Genomic DNA, 25,999 nt, shown 5'->3' on the forward strand with positions numbered 1-25,999 from the left:
AGAGAGAGACAAATTGTTTGATATTATGTATGTGTCAAATTAAACTCCATTTAAAAGAAGTATCAATCATTGGGGACTTACTACAAGTATTAAATAATAGGAATTCAACAGGCAAAGACTGAAAGCACCAAACATATTCTCATTAGGACATCACTGACAGTGATGTTATTGAGTCTCAGTTCTAGTGAGAAGTAGCCTTTCATTGAAAAATATAACTTTTTGGATCCCACAATGTATTGGCCTATAGCACATTAAGCACTACTCTCTTCAAATTTTCATAAAGTTTGATTTAGTGATAGGAGTTTTGATATATTTCATGGTAAAGGGAGCCTGTGTTCATTGAACTGGTACTATATGGAAACAGTAGTCTTATAGGGAAAACACTCATGAAGGGAAAATATCATGACAACTACAGAACAATATCTCCACTCCACGTAAACTACATTATCTTTCATTGATTTCTCCCTCTCTCAGTTTCCCCTTCTTCTCTGCTGCTAATGTTCAGAATAATATATCACTTTCCCACTAGAAAGGAGATTGTGACTTAAGGAAAGTTAACCATGAAAAAATACAATGGTAGAAAGTAATACAGGACAGTTAAAATTAGTATGTGCTTTTAACATGCTCAAGTTACAGGTGGTTAAACTGACCTGGGAATTGAAGGACAGATGTAGACATACTTAATTCAAAAGAACTAAAAGCTTTTTAATGGACTTGTGGGTTTATAGAAAGGAAGGATGAGTTCATTGCAAGTAGAGGGCTACAGAAATAGCCTACCAGATAAACAACAAACCAAACACAGGAAGCAATAAACAGGAAACACAAAGATCAAGCCAAAGGGGAAAGAACCTCAGTTCTCTGGGTTGTCATACAGACAGGGTAACAGAAGACAAATCACAGGATTTCCTAAAAGCAGCTGCTTACTGGCTAGTGGAAGAGCAACCTTTATCTCAGGCTTCAAGGGGAAACTGAAGACTAAAAATAAAGACCTCTCTTCTCCCCACACCTAGAGCTGGAAAAGACTTCAGGAGAAGTATTGGAAATGAACAGATGAGTACCCAAGAATAAGGGTCCAGAACTGATAAAAAGGAAAAGACAGAAGCAACCCTGAATAGATGGCTAAACATTTCATGTCTGTATCTAATTAAGTATAATCAAGCAACAAAATATGATTTACTACAAGCAAACACAGCTTTCACTCTGAAATTCCCTTCCTCTGTGAGAAGAATGATGGAGGCATTTAAATGACGGTATCAGACCCTAGGAAGGGAAAGACAGAGAAGCACTGGAGAGACATCAAGAGCTTGGAAGGGCAGCAGCTCTGCTTTTGGCTCCCAGGAGAGGGTGATAAAAAAAATAAAATATGATTCAAGGCAATGAAGATTCCTGCCATAAGTTTCCAGTCTGTGGATGTCCCCCTCTCTCAGAGACTCCTTGTACTGACTTCCTGTCTAACCTCCTCAGGCATCAGAAGAAACTAGACTGACAGGCCACCAGTAGAGCCTGCCCTTTAGCTGCCCCTGACACCACACTCCACTGTCAGGAAAGGATCAGATCCTACTTATAGTTTCCTTCAGTTTCTAAGTGATAATTCTGAGATGAGTTCAAAGTTCTTGCCCCTTCTTCCAGATTTCAAAAGCTAAGAAATAAGAAAAGAAACTCAGCACAACTGTCTCCTCACCTTGACCAATTTCTCTGAAATCAAGGAAAGAAAATTGTATCAAGAATAACTGAGAATTTCCCACGGGACAAGTGATGTCCCATGGGAAAGAGAAAGGCAGGGCAGAGGCCATGATCCAAAAGGGCCTCCATGTCAACCCAGAGGCATGCCTTTAGAACACATTAACAAGACTGAAGGCCACCAGAGTCTTGGAGATTTACCTGGGTTGTTGTAATGCAAAGAAAAGGGAAGGACTGCAGATCTCAGAGATTTTAGGACTTTGGTGTTTGACAAAATGCAAAGTACTCAAATAACTTTGTTGTGTACTGAGTGGATTTAATCCACATTTATTTCCAAAGCGCATAATTTCCAGTTACTTCATTTCTTTGAGAAGTACAAAGTGACATAGTATTTGAAGACTGTTTTAATTCTGTTTGTTTTATAAGGTCATTGGTTTGGGATGGAATCAAGGAATATCATAATACAAAAGTTCTGACCACTAAAAACTGAATAACTTAAAAATTCTTAGAAACAATTTTTAAAAACTATGCTTAAGGGTAGCTGCCAAAAAAAAAAACTAAAAGAAAATTTGCAGAATATATTAGATTAGTTCATTTAATCTATTGCCAAGAGCCAGAACAAGGAAAAACTCTGTTTTCTACAACTACAAGTAATGTGAAGTGCTGTTTTCTAATACATCAGTATTATATAAAAATTAAAGAGGACAAACAACTCAGGTCTTTGTTTGTACATGCCAGAGTTACTCTTCCAGGATTTAATTTTCTAAAACTTATATAATAACTTTTGTATTAGTTTGCTCATTAAATAACAATTGTGCAATATATTTTTACGCATTTCTAAGCAATTTCTACTGGCAACTATGAGGGTAAAAAGGGACATAAATTGCATTTACATCCATTCTCCAGATGAAGAAACTGGTATAAAGAAGACAAGTGACTTTCTACCACATAGACCATTGGCAGACTCAAACTCTGCTTTTAATCCGCTGACTCAGTAAGCTGCAGGGCATCCAAAATGTCAATTATTTGACAGGAGCTTCAAACAGGTAACCATTGCCCAGAATCAAGTTCAAGAAAACTAAACAGTTTTAGATCCACAAGCTAAGTCTAGGTTTTGGGATTTGTAACCTTGTTTCAGAATTGAGAGAACATCTATACAAAAGTACCTTTTTTTCTGGAAAGATTTTAAGTGTTCTGGAGAGAGCTGAATCTTTTAGTGATTTGCAGTATGTCACATTTGGAATATATTAGTGTATTTAATATAGAACAATGCATACTGTAACCCATAAGAGTAATTGTTGCCTGATCTTCAAATTTTTGTTAGGACCTATTAAATAACTACTGGTTTCAAAATACAGCTTTCTAAGTTACAGGCTACTAATTTAACTTTTAAAATGTAATGCAAGCTGACAATTGTCTCTGCAGATGCTCATCTCATGGTCATGTTAGACTAGTTTATGATTCTTTTAATAGTTCATTTGTGTTCAAATCATATGACTGGGTCTGTAGCATTTGGTTCATTCTTAAATATTGGCAGGCTAAACAGAGACAGTTTTAAAATAGCTTGAAAATACATATGGAAATAAAAATGAACCTTTAAATTAAATATCTATTGAGTGTCCACTCCACCCTAGCACAATCTTAATTACTAGAAATACAAAATAAATACTGGGAAGGTTGCAATTTAGTAACAGAGTTGGACAAATACAGAGTGCTTGTATTCAAAAACATTTGCTAATCCCAATTCTTCAGGAGACTCAAGCAGATGGATCTTATATTGGAGGACAGCCTGGGACAATTTAGCAAGACCCAGTCAAAATCAAAGGGCCTGGGGCATAGCACTAAAGCACTTTCCCAGCATGTGCACAGCCTTGGGTTAGATTCCTAGGGCCATCACAAAACATATAAATAACAACAACAACAAAAAAAAAAATCTTTACCAGACTATAATAATGGACATGTTATTTAAGATCTTAATATCTTAGGATTTTTGGTTTTGTTTTGTTTTGGTTTTGGTACTGGAGATTGAACACAAGGTATTTAACCACTGAGCCACATCCCTGGCCCTTTTTAATATTTTATTTGGAGACAATGTCTCACTAACTTGCTAAGTGCCTTGCTAATTTGCTGAGGCTGGTTTTGAACTTGCAATACTCCTGCCTCAGCCTCCCAAGTTGCTGGGATCATAGGAATGCACCACTGTGAATACCTTAGTTTTTAAATTATCAAATGGAGATAGATCCAACAATTTTTTAAGTAGGTGGATATTTTATATTTAAAAGACTCAATATTTTAAAATACTGAGATCCTTTATTGTGCCTAGCAAATATCATTAGGGTGCCTAAATACTTCTTTTGAAACTCTGTATATAACATTCTTCATTTCACTCTATTGCATGTCCCATAATGGCCTGGGATATTTATAAATTTAATAGTCTGCATAAAAGTACACAGTAGGCCAGGTGTGGTGGCATACACCTGTAATCCCAGTGGCTCAGAGGCTGAGACAGGAGAATTGTAAGTTCAAAGCTAGCCTCAGCAAGTCACTAAGGAATTTAGTGACACCCTGTTTCTAAATAAAATACAAAATAGGGCTGGGGATGTGGCTCAGTGGTTGAGTGCCCTGAGTTTGATCCTTAGTACCAATAGAAGAAAAAGAGAAAGGAAAAAGAAAGGGCACAGAGTAAATACCTACTCATCGTTAAGTGAAAGTTCTTCAAAACATGGAGAAAAAGGAAATAAAAACGTCAGTAAAGAAAAAATATAGCAATTCAAGGTAGGTCCTGAGGAGGGAATACGAATTTTGTAGGTAGACAAGAGGAAGGCAGTATCCCAAGGAAGACAAATATGCACAGACTCAATTGGTATTTGTACTCCAAAGAGCAGATTTTCTCCAGATACTTTAATTCTGTATCTTTTAATTTATGCTTTGGTTTCTTTCCACTGTGGAATGACTGATTAAGACCTTTCACTATGGATTAAAAGAGTTTCAAAGTAGGTCTCAATGATGGATTGAAAGTGTGGCTCAATGTATTGACCAGGTCCCTGATATGAAGAAAGTATTTTTATGTGGAAAAGAGAAAACTATCTCCTAGTCTTTGAACAACTATTGGAAAATATAGTATACACTTCACAAGCTTAATGCACTCATTATAGTTATAGTGTAATTTTTTCAGCATTCATAACAGAGATCTATTAATGTTAATTTAGTTCCCAAAATGATTAACTAGCTCTCCAGAGTGATTTGCACAGTGATAACTCTACCTGAAATTTCGTAACTTTTTATTAATTCATGTCTCTTAGCTACTCAACAGGGTAATCTTTGAAGTGTGAGTCAAAAAGCTAGAATTTGTTTAATAAAGAACTTTCTTCTCTTTATAAAAGAACAAAATTCTTCAATTACAAATACTCGACAGTGAGATCACCAAACTTTGGAGGGGAAAATACAACCACAATGGATAAACACATCAAAGGTTCTTCCCAATTTAAAAAAGAAATGCATGTGAAAATGTGCAATTTACAATCAGAAATAAGATAGTTACTATAAAACATCTAAAATCCTGTAAGATTAAGAAAAAAATATGGACTGTAATCCAGCAGTAAGTAATCTCCACTAATAATCACAGACAACGCTACATTCTCAATCTGTGTCTAGATAAGAATTCCATGGGGCACGAACTTGGATGGTTTACTACTGGCACATAGAATAGAACCTGTGGTTTTGCAGGGCCTTAATCCAACCCTGCTTCAAGGGATGAAAAATGATTCAGGTGAAATCAACTAATGTGCTCCGTCTAGATCAAATTGTGAATGACCATATGTATCTCCCTTCATTCCACAAAGTGTGGCTGAGAATTGAGCCACACAGAGGAATGTGATGCCAAGAAATGTAGAGATGGTATCTTAATAGTATAAATTTGGGGACTGGGCCTTAAAATCCTTTCATAATTTTAAATCTCCCATTCTTATTAGCCAATAAATTCCCTTATAATTTGAAGCTACTTTCAGCAAGTTTCTTTTAGTATTCTCACCACCAAGGGAGAAATGCATACTTGTGACTATGATACTTTCACCATAGACTCACATAGAAACAGGGTTAGAATAATTTCAGGGCAATAATAGGATCCCTCCATTCTGCTTCTTCCTACCTCCAACATCTAAAAATTGACATGCTATTTCCTACACAGTTTCCAAAATAGTATCATATTTTTTTATTTCATAGATATAAATATTTGAAATTTATCCTAGGGAAAAAATAATGTTATTTCAGAAACCCATATTGAAGTGAGAAATCACTAGCTGTGTTAAGGGTCTTTGATCTGATAGCACATGAGACAGAGAATAAATAGCTGATAGAACCTTCAAAAAGTGAGAAGTAAAATCTTATGTTTTCCCATTTCATTAGGTTTTACATTTTTTTTTTAATTTAGTTATAGATGGACAAAATACCTCTATTTATTAATTTTTTTTATATTGTGCTGAGGATCAAACTCAGGGCCTCACAAATGTGATGCAAGTACTCTACCACTGAGCCATAACCCCAATGCAGGTTATATGTATTTTATTAACACATCTTTTAACCAGTCTAATTTACTTATAATGTCCATTTCAAGTGGAATTTATTTACTAACTTTTGAGTGCTGGCTTTTTAAAATTATTTCCCATGACAATTAATGACTATGGAAAATCTGAAGACTTATTAACAGGATCATTTTCTCCAAAAAAAGAGAGAGAGAGAGATAGATTATGTTTTGCTTTATATGAGGCAATTTTTATGAAATGGAATAAAACGGTTAAAGGGTTTAAGTGCAACAATTACTGAATTACCATGGGATTTTCTGAGCATGTGTACACAATGCTACTTTGAAAATCAAGCAAGTACAAAGCAGAGCTACTTGACTGAAGAGTATTTGAGATACAACAGCTTTCATTTGTGCTTCAAAATGTAAGCATTGTTAATCATATCTTACAAAATCCAGATTGGCACAACTGCTACTAATCCAATCAATGGGAATCACTTGCCAATTACAATTTTTAAGTTACACACATACACATACACACACAGAGTATGTTTGTAATATTAAAACTGTTTTAATTTTATTTTTCATTTTAATTGACCTGTTACAATTGTACATAGCTATGGGGTATAGTGTGATAATTCAAAAGATGTATAAATTGTGTTCTGATCAAATCAGGGTAATTAGCATCTCCATCCTCTTATCATTTATGTTTGGAGCCTTGGTATCCTGCTTTTCTAGGTCTTTCATAAAATATGAATAGATTATTGTCAACTGTGGCTACCTGACTGTGCTGGAGAATACTAGAACTGATTCTTCCTACCTAACAGTATTTTGGTATCCATTATCTCACCTCCCTCTAGCCCTCTCCCCCATTCTTTTCTACCTCTGTCAAATTCCATTTTATTCCCCTCTGCTATGAAATTATCTATTTTAGCTTCTGAGAATGAGTGATAGTTCTTTCTTTGGCTTATTTCATATTATGTCCTCTAGTTCCACCCATTTTGCTACAAATGAATGAATTTCTTTCTTTAAGCCTGAATAATATTTCATTGTCAACAGTACTGCAGTAAATATGAGAATGTGGAAATTTCTTTGATGTGCTGATTTCATTCCCTCTGGATCTATACCCAGAACTGAGTTAGCTGGCTCATACAGGGGATTTATTTTTATTTCCCTTTTCTCAGAATCCTCACCAACATGTTATTTTTTGCTTCTTAAATAAAAGCCATTCTGACTGGTGAGATATCTCATTCTGATTTTGATTTTCATTTTCTTGATGGCTAGAAATCTTGAGTATTTTTTCATGCTCGTGTTGGCCATCTGTATTTCTTTTGAGACATGTCTATTCAGGTCATTTGTCCACTTTTTAATAGGAGTGTGATTCTTTTCTGGTGTTAGGTTTTTGAGATCTTTATATTTTCTGAATATCAATTCACTCTCAGATAAATAATTTGCAAATATTTTATCCCATTCTGTAGGTTCTCTGTTCACTCTGTTAATTGTTTGCTGTGCAGAAGCTTCTTAGTTTGATATTATCCCACTTGTCTATTTTTTATTAGTAGTTTGTACTTTGGGGGCATTATCCAAAACCATTAATGAATCTACCAAAGTCTTGAATTATTTCTTTTATGTTTCCTTCTAATTGTTTCATAGATTCAGGTCAAACATTCTTGTCTATAATCCATTTTGAGTGGATTATTTTAACAGGGTGAGAGACAGGGGTCAAATGACATTCTTCTGCATATGAATATTGCTTTCTCAGTACCACTGATTGAAGAGGCTGTCCTTTCTCCAGTGTATGCTCCAGCACCTTCTTGAAAATCAGTTGGCTGTAGATGCCTTGATTTATTTCTGGGATCTCTATCATGTTTCACTGGCCCATGTTTCAGTTTTATGCCAGTACCATGCTGTCTTTGTTATTATATCCCTGTAGCATGTCTTGAGATTGGGTATCCTGATGCCTCCAGCTTTAATGTTTTGCTCAAAATTGCTTTCACTATTTTAGCTCTTCTGTGCTTCTGTATGAATTTTAGGATTTTTTTTCTGTTTTGGTGAGAATGTCATTGGTATATTTATGGGGATTGCACTGAATCTGTAAATTGCTTTGGGTGTTATGGACATTTGAACAATATGAATTCTTCCAGCCCATGAACATAAAAAGTCAAGTGTTTTGTAATTATCATCGTAGAGGTCATTTCCTTGGTTGAATTTATTCCTAGATATTTTTATTTTGTGTGCAGTTCATGTGGCAGTGGGGTCAGGGCATCTGTGCAGTAGCATTGGATGCACCTATCAGTCTCTGGGGAGGGACTGTATAGAGGTGGGTCAATTTAGCCTGTCCCGGTGGTTGGGGTGCACCTTCCATGGCATCCAAGGAAGGACACCTATGCAATATGGAGGATCACATCTGTCAATCTCTGAAAAACACATGTGGATGGGGCCACTCTGTTCGTGGACAATGCAGTACTGATAAGCCTGGCAATCTCCAGGGCTACATGGATGTGGAGTCATTCCAGTAGCCTAGGACAGTGTCATGTGGAATGGGATACACCTGGGTTTGGTCTCACAATGGACCATCAGCAACAGCCTGAGTGGAGGAGTACATAAAATGAACTGGGTTCACCCTATGCAACAGTACCGTCATGAACACTCCCAGACAAGTCTCCATCTGGATTTGGAACCTACAAGGGCTGAGAGATTCCCCAGGGGTAAAAATCTTCCAGCATCCATGATTCCAATAGGGCTGTTAGGGGCTTACTGTTTACCTTTTCCCTGTTACAGGAGGACTTTTCTGAATTCAAACTGGTCTGGGCATACCGTTAGGGCGGTTGATGCAAAGCACTTCATTCCTGTTTGTACTAAATCATCCAGAGACTCCATTTTCCACAATTTAACCATTCTATCCACACTAGATTCCAGTACTCTCCCCAGAATGTTCTAGCTCTTTTTTATGCGTGAGGGAGCACACCCTGTGCCTCCAGTCACCCATCTTGCTAGATGCCTATAAAAATAGTTGGTCATACTCTTGGCACAATGGTAGGCTCTAGGGATAACAAGAGGTATAAAATAAAGTCCTTGACCTCAAGATTACAATCTATCATCTGTGTCATCCCAAAGAATACCATATGTGGCAATGCTGCTGTGGTATGTAGAGGTGATTCTAGGGGAGTTTCTGTCCAGCACTTTCAGGTGGTGTTGTGGATGCTTAGAATTCTCTATGCTTAAAGCTTTTTAATAGCTTTAAATATCATTAAAACAAAGATGAAAGTTCCATATCTAATTTTAAAATGGCAATTAAACAAGAAGCATGAAAATAGAAAAATCCTTCTTCAGCTCTATAACCTTTAGAATGTGTTCATTCAAAACAGATTCATTGATCTTCTATAATTCAGATTAATCATATAAGCTCAAAGTAGCTATGACTTCATCAATATTCCTCTTCTATCCTCTAACATTACAAGGGAGAAAATGTTACACAGCAAAGTGAAACACGGTGTAGAAGGTCATAAGATGATTATTGGCAAACTCAGGTGTACTGTTAAAATCACTTCCAATGGTCTGGCAATCTCCACTTCTGCAAAATTCATGCTACAGAAGATATCACTATTTTTATCTGCTCAAAAGTCATTCTCTATTGACATTGTCTTATTTTCATTTAGGAAATTTCTATCTCTTCAATAATCTTTAACTTTGTTGAATTGTCAATTCTGAGCAAGGTATGCACATATTGCCAAAAACCAAGCCAACTGAAGTTATCTCAAAATTTTTAGCCCTTATATTTTTCTTATAGAAATGGAAAATAGATTTTGAAAAAAAATGGCAGTTTCTTATAAAGCTAAACATATCTTACTATGACCTAGAAATCTCACTCCAAGATATTTACCATGATGAATATAAACATATTTCAAAGCAATATGCATTCAAATGCTCATAGTGGCTTTATTCAACAGAGTAAAAAAGTAAAAACAAATTAAATGCCCGCAATCAACCAACAGAGACATGTATGAATACATGTACGAATCTCAAAGTTATGCCAAGTATAAGGACATACTCACACAATCTTATGTGCCACATGATTTCACTTGCATAAATGTAGGCAATGAGATAAACTTTAGTATAGACAACCCATTAACTGCTATCAAGGACCAAAAAGGGAGAAGTGACTGACTTCTAGATTGTTGGGGTGGATACAGAACTGCATGGTTTTATCAAAATTCATCAGACTACACAAGTCAAAAATGGCTTATATATACAAATTTTATATAAATATAAATTTTATATAAATATACACACACATACATACATATGTATTTGGTAACTTAATAGGTATCTTGTTAACAATTTTTTTTCTAAAAGGAAGGAAGAAGACTTTTTCTGATGAACTACAGGGAGGCAACTGGTCACTTATAGACCATCCCCTTATCAGAGAAGTTAAAAGTTCTTCAGTCTGAAGTGAAATGATACTAGATGGAAAATTAGGTTATAGGAAGGAATAAATAGAAAATAAATTGAAATTTTTTATATATAGGGTATCTACCTTTCCTTGAATTAATTTATTTGAAAAAAATTTGCCTAATTAAAGAAAAAAATAATATTATATGGTAGACTTTTCATTATACATACAGAACTACAATATGTAACAAAATAGTACAAAAGCCAGGGTGGGTAGAAATATAATTTTATATGATTCTTACATTTCATATAAAATGATACAATATTAGCCATATGTAGATTGTGAGAATTACAAATGAATATTGTATTGTAATATTGTAATGCCTATAGCAGCAATTAAAAACAATCAAAAATAAAATTTAAAAAAACTATAAAGGACAAAATTTCAAATTTGCTCTGAAAGAAAGCAGAAAAATAAGCCAATCCCCAAAAAACAAAGTTTGAATGTTTTTTCTGATATGCGGATGCTAATTCACAGTAAGGGGTTGGGGGCAATGGGAAAGAATAGTTACTTTAATTAGGCAGAAGGGAGTGAAGGGAGAGGATGAGGGAGGGGAAAGGGGGACAGTAGAATGAATCTGACATTATTACCCTATGTACATACATAACTATACAACCAGATCCTACATCATGTACAACCAGGAGAATGAGAAGTTATACTCCATTTACAAGTACATTCTGTCATGTATAATTAGAATAAAAAAATCTTTAAAAAGAGAAAAAATTATATAACAAACTAAAATTTAATAGTGAGATGATAAACTCATCCCTAGACATAAGAATAAATACAATAAATATAAATATGCAAAATAATTCAATCTAAAGAAAACACTTGTAGGACAAGATAAAGAAGCAAGATCCAACTGTATCCCATGCAAGAGAAGAAAACACAGATGTTAGGAAGTAAAAGAGGGGGTAAAAAAGGGAAAAGGAAGAATTATACCATACAAGAAATAAACATAAAGACGCAGGTGTGGCTATTATTTACATGAAAGTAAACTTCAAGATATAAACTATTCCCAGAGTTAAAGACAGACATTTTGAAATAATGAATAGACCCACTCAGTGGGAAAACAGAAATCCCAAATGTATATGCAACTAATGACAGAATTTCAAAATAGGTAAGCAATGATGGACAAAGGGAGAAATGACTAACTTCACAGTAACACATGGCAATTTAATTCTTTTCTCTTGGTGACTGATAAAACAACTAGAAAAGTCAACATGGATATATGAAGAATGAATTATTTATCAACCAATTTGACTTAATTGATGTTGATAGGACATTAAGTTCAACAACAAAGAGTCCATATTTTGCTCCCAGTACACATGGTATATTCACCAAGTTCAATCATATGCTGGAACAAAAAATATATTCTATGAAATGTCAAAAAATGAAACCTTACAAAATACATTCTCTGACTGCTGAAATAATTGAATTTTCAGAATTAATAACAAGATTTAATGCAGATCCACTCTGATTTGGAATTAACACATGATTCAAACACCTACAGGTTGAAGAAGAAATCAAAATGGATATTAGAATTTTTTTTTACTAAAAATGAAAATATAACATTCCAGTATTTGTGGGAATAGGTCAAATAGTAACTGAGGGAAATTTATACGTTTAAATGACTATACTAGAAAATGAAATAAAGTTCTAACTTAATTTTCTATCTAAAAAGCTAAAAAAAAATGACCAATTTAAAGAGCAGTAAAAATAAAAAAATAAAAACAAAATTAACAAAGTCAAAATTTGCTTCTTTGAAAATATTAATATGACTGATAAGCCTTTCTAATATTGATCAAAAAGAAAATTTCAAATATAAGAAATTACAGCAGCAACATTACCAAAGATATTTATAGAAGGGGGGATTAACCTTCTACCAATAAATTGACAAATTGTATTCCATTGAAAACACAAGAACCAAATTGGGGGGGGGGGAGTCTAACTAGCTTTACAACATTAAAGAAATTAAATTTGTATTCAAATTTCCCACAAAGAAACCATGAGTTCCAGATGGTTTCACTAATGAATTTTATGAACATTATAAAAAGAAAAAATATCAATCTTATATAAACTTTTAGAAACAGGAGAAAATCTCCATTTAAAAAGGTGGGTACAATCCTTATACAAAACTACAGATGAAAAAAGTAAATTTCATACAATAGATATTTTCATCATTATGCTAGATTGGTTAATCAGATATTAGAAAATTATGCCCAAAATACAGAAAAGATAATATATGACTAAGAATGTTTCCAGACATGCAAGTTTATATTTGAAAATCAATGCAACATGTGACAAAAGTATATATTGATTCTAATCAAATAATAAAAGCAAAAATCAATGAAATAGGAATTGAAGGGAACAGTCTCAATTTTATGAATGATATTCATTAAAACCCTACAGTTAAATCAGGTTTGATGGCCAAAGCCTATAATTCCAGTGACCTAAGAGGCCCAGGTGGGAAGATCACAAGTTCCAATCCATCCTCAGCAACTTAGTGAGGCTCTCAGCAATTTAGAGAGACCCTGTCTCAAAATAAAAAATGAAAAGGTCTGGTGATATGACTTGGTGGTAAAGTGCCTTTGGGTTTAGTCCCCAATACAAAAAACAAACAAAAAAAACCCCAGACAAACAAAAATCCCTATGATTAAATCATATTCCATGAGCTATGAAACTCAACAGAGTTCTGAAACAATGAAAATGAGAAATGAAAGGAATATTTCTGCCAGTTTATTATAAAAAAAATGGGGACCTAGACTGAAAAAAAAGCTTTATACATCCAAAAATAAGTTATTATATTCATTTTACAGAGGACAGAGAAAGAGATTGGGCAACTTGTTTGTGGTTATAATTCACAAAGATTTGTATTTAGGATGCTGACTCCAAAATCCCTGCATTTAGTCTCTATGCATAGTGAGTAAGTTGAAGCTATTTTGACCTCTCAGTCACTGTTGGCATATGCCAAGGACAGTTGTAGGGAGAAGAAGGGGAAAATGGGAGAGGTGTGGAGAATGATACAGTGATGTTGCATCTGGAGACACAGGAGGGCTAAGAGATGGATGAGCTCACAGATGTCTGAAGAGGGAGGCAAAGGGAAGGTTAAAAGGCAGAGGGTGTTCATTAGATATGCCATGTTCCTCCAGGCCTGGAGAGGCACACAGGATACCAAGATGTGCTGACTCCTTTCAGAGAAGGAAAGTGGGATGGAATCAGAGGGGGAGATACCAGCAAAAGAAGATTTCCACTGTATTATCAAAGAGGAAGCTCATGTGCTGAACACATCTGCTTTTCAAGCTGAAGATTCTGAACAGACAGTGGATAGAAACAATTAAGGAATGTATATGAGCCACAATCTCTAACCAAGCAAGAGTTAGTGTTGAAGCACAGACACTTCTGGGATGTTTGTATTCAAGTAGTCCTAGATTATGAAAAAGTAACAGATGACGCAGGAAAAACCATGCACACATCACTCCATGCACACATCCAATAGTACTATTTACTCATTCAGCAAATGCATTTGCACCTATCCTGCCTCAGGCACAAAGATAGTCATCAGAGAAATGAGGAATGTATCCTCAGGGAGCTCAGAGTCTTGCCATGTGTCAGAAAAAAGCACGAATAAGAGCATCCTGCTGTGTACATCCTGGAGAACCAGAAGAATTCTTATTCAGCCAACAACAGAGAAAGTCTGCTGTAGATATATTTAGGAATTTTGAAAAGAATCTTCAGTACAAATCTGTCAATTTCCAGACCTTCCTACTCATGATGGAGCCATTTTCTGGGAAATGAAAGAATATTATTTTTAAAATCAGGAAATGAACAGCTTAAGAGCTCTCTATAATAGCCATGGTTTCTGAGGAATACTCAGAAAGCATGAATGATCTTCAAATTCTCACTTATTCCAACAAAAATTGAGCTTTTGAATGGAAGAAAACCTGTCCCTTCAATGGAAGACAGGGAATCATGGGGAAGCTCTTCTTAGTGTTCCCATTCTGTATGGGTAGCAGCTCTACCTACTCCACTACTTGTATCTCCAGTTTCAAAACCAGAACATGGTATGGGACTGTTTAGCACAAACTTCACTCAAAGATGAGGATCATGTCCCAGTGTGTGCTACCAAGAGTTCAGCAATCATGCAGAACAGAGGGTCCACTGGCACAGACAATGTTCTCTGAGGTAGGCAGTTTAAGAAGATGTGAGAGACTAGATTATCACAAACAATATTATTATACTTATTTAACCTCCCAAATTTTCCAAGGGTAGTTTTTTATATTAGTTGTGTATTACTGCTTACCAAGTTACCCTAAGCTTAGAATAATACATTTACCATCTTACAATTCCTGCAAGGCAGGAGACCAGGCATAGAAGAACAGGGTCTTGTGCTTCCAAGTCTCCTTCAAGGCTGCAGTGATGCTGATGAGGGCTGAATTCTCATCTCACCTGGGAAGAATCTGCTTCTACCTCACATGGTTGTTGGAAAAATTCAGTTCCTTGCAGGCTGTGGGCCTGTTCTCAGCTGGTTGGACAGAGGCCTCCACAGCTCCTCACCACAAAAGTCTCTACAGCATCACAGCTTGTTTCATCAAAGCCAGCGAAAAAGAAGCTCTGCTACCTTAGGCAAGAGTCCTAGTCTTATCCAATCCAATCATAGAATCGGCTGCTCATCACCTTTGCTACATTCTTCTTTTTTTTTTTTTTTAAAGAGAGAGTGAGAGAGAGAGAGAGAGACAATTTTTTAATATTTCTTTTTTTTTTAGTTTTCGGCGGACACAGCATCTTTGTTTGTATGTGGTGCTGAGGGTCGAACCCTGGCCGCACACATGCCAGGCGAGCGCGCTACTGCTTGAGCCACATCTCCAGCCCAGCCTTTGCTATATTCTATTAGTTAGAAACTAGTCACTACACCAGTCCCTACTCAAGAAAAGGGTTTGGGGACCAAAAAGGCAAAATTATTGGAACCATCTTAGAGTCTGTCAGCAACATGTGCTTTGATGCTTATCAGTAAGATAGAATGAGGAAGGATTTAAGAGGTAATCTTCCTACCATATTTTAATTCCCTCTTCTTGCTCTGATTTAATATCTCCCCTATCTATAAAGTTAAGGATGAACATAAAAGGATTTGTCCATAATCCAGGGCCAAGGACATGAGAAGTTATAGCTTCAATCTGAGGAGGGACCCCATTCAGAATCTTCTCTGAGGTAGAAAACATGGTCCATAGTAACATCTGATCACAAAATTCTGATATTTCCTCATTTGAGGGCCTGAGGGGTAGAATTTTAAAAATTTATTTCTTTAATATGTTAAAAGAAAATATATGTAAAATTTCTGGACAGACATAAAATCTCAAAAACTTTTATAGAACTTTACACTCCTCTTCCACATCTTGAAAGGTGAGTGTATTGGGAAAGAAAGAAGGAAGAGGGAGGGGACATTTAGAATCTGTATATAATAATTTAGGAACAGTAGTCAAACATTAGTCACATTTTGTTCCATCCAGGAGATCAAAGAATAGTCATTTGTACAGATTTTAAATAAGTCCTGGCTGACAAAATAATATTTTAAGCATGTTATAAATGCTAAGTACTCAGTTAATGCCTGCTATTATTGTATTATCTTCCATACAATGGGGTGACAAAACTCCCAATGGGCTCTACCCTGCTGTGTCCCTTAGTCTTTCCCCAAATGCAGGTTGCACCCTAAGTTAACACTCAAACTATTTCCCAAATTTCTTGTCATCATTTGGACAAGACCAAGAAAGGTAGACACTTGCCTACCATCCTCGTGGAGCTATCCTTTCTGGTTCCCTTTTCAAGTCTGAAAGATACTAACTCCCTGGTAATAACACCTTAAAGGCCTACAGCCTTTTGGTGAGACCATCATGACTGACAGATCATCATGAATGACAGTTCATTAGCATCATCATAATTCAAAACAATAAGAGTAATGGAAATTTATAGCCACGGCATGCCTCATAAGACCACAGGCCCAGATTATCTGGCATGGTAGCAAATCTTTCCAGGAAATAGTAGCCATAGTTTTTCTTCCTTTTAATTTCTATACTGCTGACAGGTAATCTGGTTAGTTTCATATGCATTCATTTGACAAGTATTTATTATTTCAAATCTACTATTTTACCTTCGGGATAAACATCAGCAACAAAACAGAGAAAATCCTGACTTTATAGGGTTATATTCAAATTATGGAAGGGCTACTATGATATGTGAAGGTTATATTTACTCTGTGCAAATCAACAGTCTAAGTGCTTTACATAACTTTTATCTTTAAATGAACCTTCTACTGATATCATATAATTTAATACACTCATATATTAGATACTATTTTATATCCATCTTGCAATAGTAATCTGTCCATGGTGGCATAATAAGTAGTGGGTTTGAGTTCTGAACCTCAGTCTTTTTGATGCCAAAGTCCATAACTTAAACCACATACCACACATAGTTCTGAGCATCATTACTTTGGGAAAAACAGGAATAGGACTAAGAAAAAAAAATACTAAATAATGACAAAGACTCTATCCTTGACCAAACTTCAAGACTTCTGTGAGTCCTCTTCCCATGAAGCCTCATTTTTTGGGTTCTGACTTGTAACAAGTAGAAGTCCACTTCTAACAAGAATCCCCCTACATCAGTTCAGCAACAATGCCTTCACCCTTGATACTCCATCGTCTTGGCTTGCCTTCAGCAAAAATCCTGTAAAGTTGGTGAAGCAAGAATCCTCCTACACTTGAAGTTTCCTGCTAGCAATTTTCCATCCACCAATTGCTGCACACTGACCTTTAGCTATAAATCCTTACTTGTCCTTGTTGTATTTACAGTTGAGCCCAATCTTTCTCTGTTTTTGAGACAGCATGAAACCTATTACAATAGTCCTGACTAAAGTCTTCCTCATCATGTTTACCAGGATCAGAATAACTTTTTAAACATTAAGTATCTAGAAAGGCTAGGCAAATTGGAAAATGCTCAAGGACAGAGCAGTCATGTTAACAGCAGTCTGGTCATAGGCTTTTATCAGTAAATATATCTGTATGGACACTGAAACTGGCTATGAAGGTTTGTGTGCATTACATATTTGAGTTTCAAAGGAAGCAGCTAACCTCTTTTATGGCCATTCCTGAAATAGAAAATATTTGGATATGATGGTCTCCAATGACAAAATTCTGTTGTAGATTTTAGAATTATAGAAAATGGGGATATATAGAAATTGAGTTTGATATAAATGATAGAGTGAAGGACTGCATTACTGTAGCAAAACCCAGGAGACTCCAAGATGGCCCAGGTATTTTGCTGGTAAAAGATATAACATGTTAAGCTTTTTTTCTTTTTTTATTATTTTGTAAATTTTATTTATTTATTTATTTTTAGTCATACATGACAGTCGCATGCATTTTGATGTTAGGCTTTTTTTCTATGTGCTATAAGATTATTGGCATTAAAGACTGTAAACAGAGTCAGATGCTCTTCTATATACATTAAAAGGGCAAACAGAAAAAAGAAAATTAACTGATTTTGTGGTCCAGATATTCACTGGGCATGATGACATTTTAAGAGCAAAAGAATAAGTGGATCATGATTGGAATCATAACCACCAGGACAAGAAGGCTCTAAAGTTGGCACCCTGCCCAAGGTACATTAGGTGTGACAAATGGTAACAGGTGTTGCCTCGTGTCAGAAGAACTGGTGGGATGATTTGTTCAGCTCCAAGCTTATATCAAAACAATATGTGAGTATAATTGTAACAGAGGTTCCTACAGTCCATAGTAAGTGACTAGAAGAAGCCAAAGAGCTGGTCAATAAAGGAATTACTAGCTAGGAGTGATTCCAAGGCTGGCATGAACAGCAACTTCACAAAGCAATCATTCCGGTGGTGTTAGATAATAATGTTGGTGCAAGTGATTTCTGGATTACAGACTGAGTTACAAGATACAGAGACTTACAGATAAAAGAACAGACAACAAGATTTTGTCATGACCTGGTAGTTGGACTACAGGAGTAAGACACTGGTACTTGCTTACTCAAGGTACTTACCTACTTCTATAGATATCTAGAAGTCACACCTCAGATTCTGCATGGGTTGCTCCTAGTTACTTATTTCTCCTCCCTTCTCTATTCTGTAAACATTTTTTATCTTTGGGAAGACTTTTATACTTGTTGTTCCTCTAACAAGAATGTCTTCAACTTTTTCCCTCACGTTTGCTTATTTTATTCCTATTTTTCAGATCTTTTTAATTTATTTGTTTTAATTAAACATGACAGTATAGTACATTTATGCATTCTGATATATCATACATAGATGGGATATAATTTCATGTTTTTCTGAGTGCACATTTTGTATAATCACATTGGTCATGAAATCACATATATACATAAAGTAATAATGGTTGTTTCATTCTACTATCCTTCCTATCCCTATATACTTTCCCCTCCCATCTCTTCACTTTCCTCTACCTAATCTAAGGTAGCTCTATTCTTCTCTAGTGCCCTGCCCCACCTTATTGTGAATTAGCATCTGCATATTAGAGAAAACATTCAGCCTTTGATTTTGGGGGATTGGCTTATTTCCCTTAGCATGATATTCTCCAACTCCATCCATTTACTGGCAAATGCCATAATTTCATTCTTATTTAAAGCTGAGTAATATTCCATTGAATATACATACCACATTTTCTTTATCCATTCATCTACTGAAGGACACCTAAGTTGGTTCCATGAGCTTCCATAAACACTGATGTGACTACATTACTGTAGTGTGCTGATTTTAAGTCCTTTGAGTACGGGATAACTGGGTCAAGGTATGGGATAACTGGGTCATATGGTGGTTCCATTCCAACTTTTCTGAGGAATCTCTATACTCCTTTCCGTGGTAGTTGTACCAATTTGTAGTCCTACCAGCAATGTATGAGTGTACCTTTTCCCCCATATCCTCGCCAACATTTATTATTGCCTGTATTCTTATTAATTGCCATGCTGACTAGAGATAAAATCTTAGTGTAGTTTTGATTTGCATTTCTCTAATTGCCAGAGATGTTGAATACTTTTTCAAATATTTGTTGATATATTTCTTCTTCTGTAATTCAGATAAAATTTGCTCAGGAAAGACTTTGCTGACTCCTATAATTAGGTCAGGTTTATCTGTTATTCCATTCCTAAAAATATGTGTACTTCTATTTCACATTGTTATAATTTTTGTGATTTTTTGATTAATACATTTCTTTCCCAATGCACTATTAAGGTCTGTAAGGCCAGACATACATTCTTGTTTTTTGCACATTATTTTCCCCTTGTATAGTAGAAGTAATCAATAATGATAAAAAGGAATGGTTGAATGTACTAATAAAGCATAATGACTATACCTTCATATAAATAGCTGAGTGTTTCTAAGCATTGGCAGTAGCTCAGAAACATCACTAAATATTGGTGCTAGAAGGTAAATGGAAAGCACCTTTATGTCCACCATAAGTAGTACCCAGTGCCAAATTCAAAAGGTACATTCAAAAGCCCCATAGAGTGCTCTGAAAAATTCCACCACAGCTACTATTACAAAAATATTTCAAGGATTGGTATTATTTCTCTATTACATATTGGCACACTGAGATTCAGATTTATTTAATGCCATAATATTATTAAATGGCAGAGCAGTGTCTTTGACCTCAATTTTTTTTCAGTCCTGGTCCTTTTCAATTTCAAAATAATTATAAAATATACTGTAATATTTATAGTAATAAATGTATAATATTTATATAATAAAACGTAATAAAGTATTTATAAAATAAGTTCTTATATACTAAATATATAAATGCAAAATAGACCATTATGGATTTCCCATGTAACTTTAAAATATAATAATTTCTCACTCTATAAAATAAGGAGTATAAACTATATAATATGTAGAGTATATTAAACAGGATATATTCACTGCATAAACAGATATAGTTTATACTTAGTAGTCTCAGTATCCTTAATTTTGTCTCTCATTTGTATATCCCACATTTATTGAGACAAAATATTAAGTAAGTATAGGAATTTCCCAGCTTGACTATGCACCAGAATTATGGAAGGAATTTTATACAAATGCAGGGTACCATTGGGTATCCATGGATAATAAGCATTCGGCATCATTGGTAGCAGTGACACACTATAAAAAGAATAGCCTTACCTTTAGATGATGTTTAACATGGATCTCCTATTTGACATAGGAAAGTGATATGGGTAAGAGTCTTTGATTTCTGAGATATCATAGCTCAAATATCAAATCCTCATTTACAAGTTGTATCACCCTGAGTAAGTTTACTTTCTGAGCCTCCATATGTAAATGATACATAATAAAAAAAACATGATATATAAATATGGTGATAAAATGACTCGATCTCATAGCATATCAAATATAAGGCAATCACTCAAAAATAAAAAAAATGGTAAGGTTTATTTTAATAAAGGCAAACATATGAAAATTCAAATAAAAAGGTACATTTGCCATAAAGGGTCATTGTCATTAAGGTCTGGTAATTCACATCAAGTTGTATCATGCAAATATGATTATACTATGATATTTACTTCATTCTTTATGAAGAGAAAGCATAAGAGTGAATAACTATACTAAGAATTACTTATAAGAAATTACAAGGAAAAAAGAAATTACCTTTCAATCAAAAAGTTTAATGATAAAGTTGAGATTCAACAGATATTAATATATATAATATTATATATTAATTTAATATATAAAGAAATAAAATTTCAGTTTGTAATGAAAGAAGATGGGTAAGAATAAATAGAGCTACAAAGACATGTCCATATGTTATTGTACATGTGTGTACAATAACATATGGACATGTGTACAAAGAATGTACTTATTCTTTTACTGTTACAAAGTCTCTAGATCATTACTTCCAATTTGATGACAGAAAAAGTCCCTGAAATATATGTAAAAACAAATTAAAACAAGGCATCATATGATTTTCAATTAAAGTTACAAGATGGAATTGCCATTTTTGAAGAAGAACGATTCCACTTTGACAATGATGTCTTAAATTTTCCATCTCTATACTTCTTCCTGTGGAACAGCAGTGATTGACCTTCCATACAGGTGATGCAAGATCTTGCAATCAAATTGCCATTGTAGCCCTTAAACCATTAAAGAAATAAGAGATGCCACTCAAAAGACAATGTCATATGCTACTTGGTTTCTTGAAATCATGACTTATGACAAGTAGTGAGTTGTTATGGCCTCTAGAAGAACTTGCTCTATAATAGTCCAAGTCCTTCCCAAGAGCACCTGCCTCCTCTTCCAACTTCTAACTATTTCATTTCCTCTGCTATTGTTTTATTCATTTTTTTAAAATTTCCAAATGGTAATTTTGCATTTGCAAGTGCTATTTTAAATGTGCTTTAGTTTTAAAAAGAAGTGATAGGAAAGATGTGTATTCTTACAACCCATATCAGGATAATGCTTGCTTCCTATTAGTTCTCATATATAGTAACCAACTTTTTACTTTATGAAATAAAGTTTTCCATTTAATCTTAAGTTTTCTTTGACTAAGGCTTGACAGTCCGTCTAATCATGTTTCAAGTCAGGTTGCAGGTGGTGTTAGAAAAGAGAGGAAGGGATTAATTCTGCCTTAGCTTCTTGAAATTTTATTTCTTTTCTGTAATTAAGACAATTATGATGCAATAATATTTTTCTGATATTATTTGACTCAGTATAATGATTTCTTTTAATAATTATATTATTAGCATAAGGTAATTTATTTAGCTTGGCTTAGAATTGAAAAATTAATGTAAGGAAAATAATGGTTATAGTACAAAACTACATGAAACAAATTTAGAACATGATTTATTGTTACAGTGTGGTTGCAGATTTCAATTTTAATTTCTCCTATCCAAATTACTGAATTATATATTCAGAGAACTGAATACTGGAAAAACTGCCTCTTGTTATATACAGAAGAGAGGGAAAAGGCAATTTTTTGAGTTCACACTGTACTAGACACCACACATGTATTTTATTATTCACAATCATCCATGAATGTAGTCAAGATAATCCCTACTTTAACCGAAAGTAAAATTGAGGTTATAGAAATTAAATTAACTTGTTATTATCCTATTGTATGACAGAGTTGAGACTGGAATATTTGGCTGGCGGCAAAACCCATGTCTCTCCACTCCCACCATCTTGCCTCATATACAAAAGGAATGAGACAGAAATGTCTTTGACAACAGAAATAGAAATGTACACTTTAAGAATTTAAAATCTATTCACCTTAGTGTCTACAGCCTGTACAACATTTGAAATAATTAACTGTATTTTAATTACTTTGTTTATAATGACAACCAAACAACTACCCTTCTAAACAATGGAGTTTCTATAAAATTGCAGTAGTCTTTTTATCTTCCAAGTTCACACAATCAACACTAAATCTATCTGCCTCCTTTGGACTCATTCATTTGTCAAAGTGACCACACACCTTCCCCAGGGCATCAAGCTGAGGGAGTTTATTTCTCAAGTGTCATCAAGGAACCATCTGTATCGAAATAACTTGTGACACTGAAAACTATTCAGCCCCACTGAGTCAGGATGTTTGAGGAAAGGACCTGAAAACTTGCATTTTGTCAAACACCATAAATTATTCTTATACAGACAGTCCCTGAAGAACAGAGTAAAGCTGAAATTTATGATGCACTAAAGTATCAGAAGAACTTACCTATGAGAAGCTGGGAGGAATAAAAGCTCTTTGCTGGTGATTCATTTTCATTTCAGAAGGACAAATACACAAAAACTACTTGTGATCCTATTTATTTTTCTATATGATCATCATTCAGAGATACAGGCTGCAACTGATATTTAACATTAAAATGTAACCGCTGACTCTGCAAATTAGTCTTAGTGTGATCTCTACAATATTAAAATATTCAGTTTTATAAAATTCTAATACTACAAAGGATACACAGTACTTAAAAGGGTTACTCCTATAATACAAATACCTAAAAATGAACTTTTCCATTAGTAACAGTCATACAGTGATGTCATCTTTATAATAAACCCTTACCTCAGTTTAGATTCCTTTTCATTTTTTCACTTTACTACATCTGAACACCAGGATAATGTCTCTACAATCAATTCTCAAAGAAAAGCATCTAAGTATAGTGCATTGCTACAGTTGCTAAGGTAACCATCATCTCCTACTCCCTTAAAAGTTCTGAGTTCACAGACATTTTAACACCTTCCTGAAACATCCGACATAAAAGCCACTGCCTAGAGAAATTTAGGCTCTTTTGTTTATCATCTCAGACTGGATAGTGGATTGCAGCAAAAAAGGCTGATATTTTTAGTGTACAATTTCCACTGCACTTCAACCACTGGTGGAAGACTAGATAAGTTCTAAAATGGAATCTGGGATGAGCTCATCTTGATTCGGTGATTTCACTGCAACTTTGACTTGAACACTGGTGTATAATGTTGAGCTTTCTGAGTTTTGTTGTTTCGCCCCCTCCTCCTTCCTTGCAGCAGATGTTCAAGACATGAGAATAACATATTTTGCTTTGGAAAAGAAGGAGCAGTTTCAGCAGGAAATTGTATCTTTTTTAGACTTGTTAGTGCTTGAAAATATCTGCTGAGTAGGTTAAGATCTTCCATATCCAGTTCTATGGAGGAGGTCTTGAGCAATCCTCTTAACACCATCACCTCCCTAACCTTTCTGGGTCTAGTCCTAAATCCTGGATAGTCCCCATTGTTCACTTCCTGTTACCCCAGTTTCAACGGAGCCTCTTTACAAAACATTATGAAACTATGTGAATTTGGACTCCTAATAATTCAGGTTTTCCAATTTCGCATGGTTTGGTAAGATTTCTCAGTAATCCCTTCACTTACCCCTTTATTAATCATGTAGCATTTTACTTGGAGCAGTTCCCTATTATCTTCCTTCCATCTACTCTGGCACATCCCTAACCCATTGATTTTTTTCTTTTCTTTTACTGCCTCACCTTTTTCATTACGCATTGGTCTCTAACATACTCTACCATCTAAATTCCATTAACTCCATTCTCCTGAAAGTTCATTCTCTTAATTTACAAATGGCATGCCCGTTGTCAAATGCAATTGCAACAAATTGCTTCTAGTCATAACTGGGCTTTATTCAACCACTGGTTCTCCTAATACTCACTCTCCTAGTCATGTTTCTGTTGGCTTTTGTTCTGTGTCCTTCACTTACTGACTCCTCAATCAACATCAACTGGACAAATATTCATTGTGTATCTACTATTATCTTCTCCCTAGTCCTTAGAGATGAAATACTAAAGATAATAGGGTCCTAACCTCATAATGCCTACAGAGTAGTGAGAATAGCAGTCAGCAAAAACATAATAAAAATATTAAGAAAAGCACAGGTACAATGAGCACACATAGTAATGGAGTCTAATCTAATAAAGGGGATCAGAAATGGTTTTCTTGAAGTGTCTGCTTCTTCTACCAAATACCATCTGCACTCTCTCTTCATCTCATCAAGAGATATGCTTGAAGTAAGATTTTCAGTAGTGATACAAATTTTAAATTTATTTTTTTAAATGTTTGTGTACTGATTATAATTGTGTGGCAGAAGCCAAATGAGAGGAAAATTTCAACAGAGAAATTGAACAATTTAAAGTCTCCATCCATTAAAGTAGAACTTGAACATCCACTATTTAAATGAATGTAAGAGAATTTTAATTAGCCATGATACTAATATTCCACTGGACATAATTAAAAGTGTGGTATTACAGTTCTACATATTGATAACATGCTGAACTGCTACACATATTGATGATATGCTAAAAACCTTATCCTTATGAAAATGTATTGAAAAATTAAGACATGGATTAGAGTACACCATGTATAAAAAATATTTTGAGGGAATATTCCATCAAAAAGTTAATATAAATTTATTTAAAAGTTATTGCTAAGCAAGAAGATAAACATATAAGATTTAGTCCTATCTTCAGGTAGCTTATAACTAACAAGAGCATTCCCATTTAGAGAGAATTTAAGGAACCTAAGTTCAAATTACTGTTCAGTGATGGAGTCCATAATCCATTTTCTTATGTTTTTTTTCTTTTTACCAAGCTAGAATACTTCCATATGCTTTTCTGTTTTGCTCAGATTTTGTCTGCTATTGAGCAACTAAACAGTCCATTTAAAACTCTGGCAGATACAAGCTTGATTAATTAAGTCCCTTTCATTATCTCTAGGCATTTCCTGGGTCTATTTCCAAATTCCAGATTACCCAAAGATTCAGGCTTTTCAAGTGCTTTTAGATCTTGAATGTTCAGATATAAGTTTGGAACAGACCCAG

This window comes from Urocitellus parryii, chromosome 5 (assembly GCF_045843805.1).
Source record: "Urocitellus parryii isolate mUroPar1 chromosome 5, mUroPar1.hap1, whole genome shotgun sequence".
Classification (NCBI taxonomy): domain Eukaryota; kingdom Metazoa; phylum Chordata; class Mammalia; order Rodentia; family Sciuridae; genus Urocitellus; species Urocitellus parryii.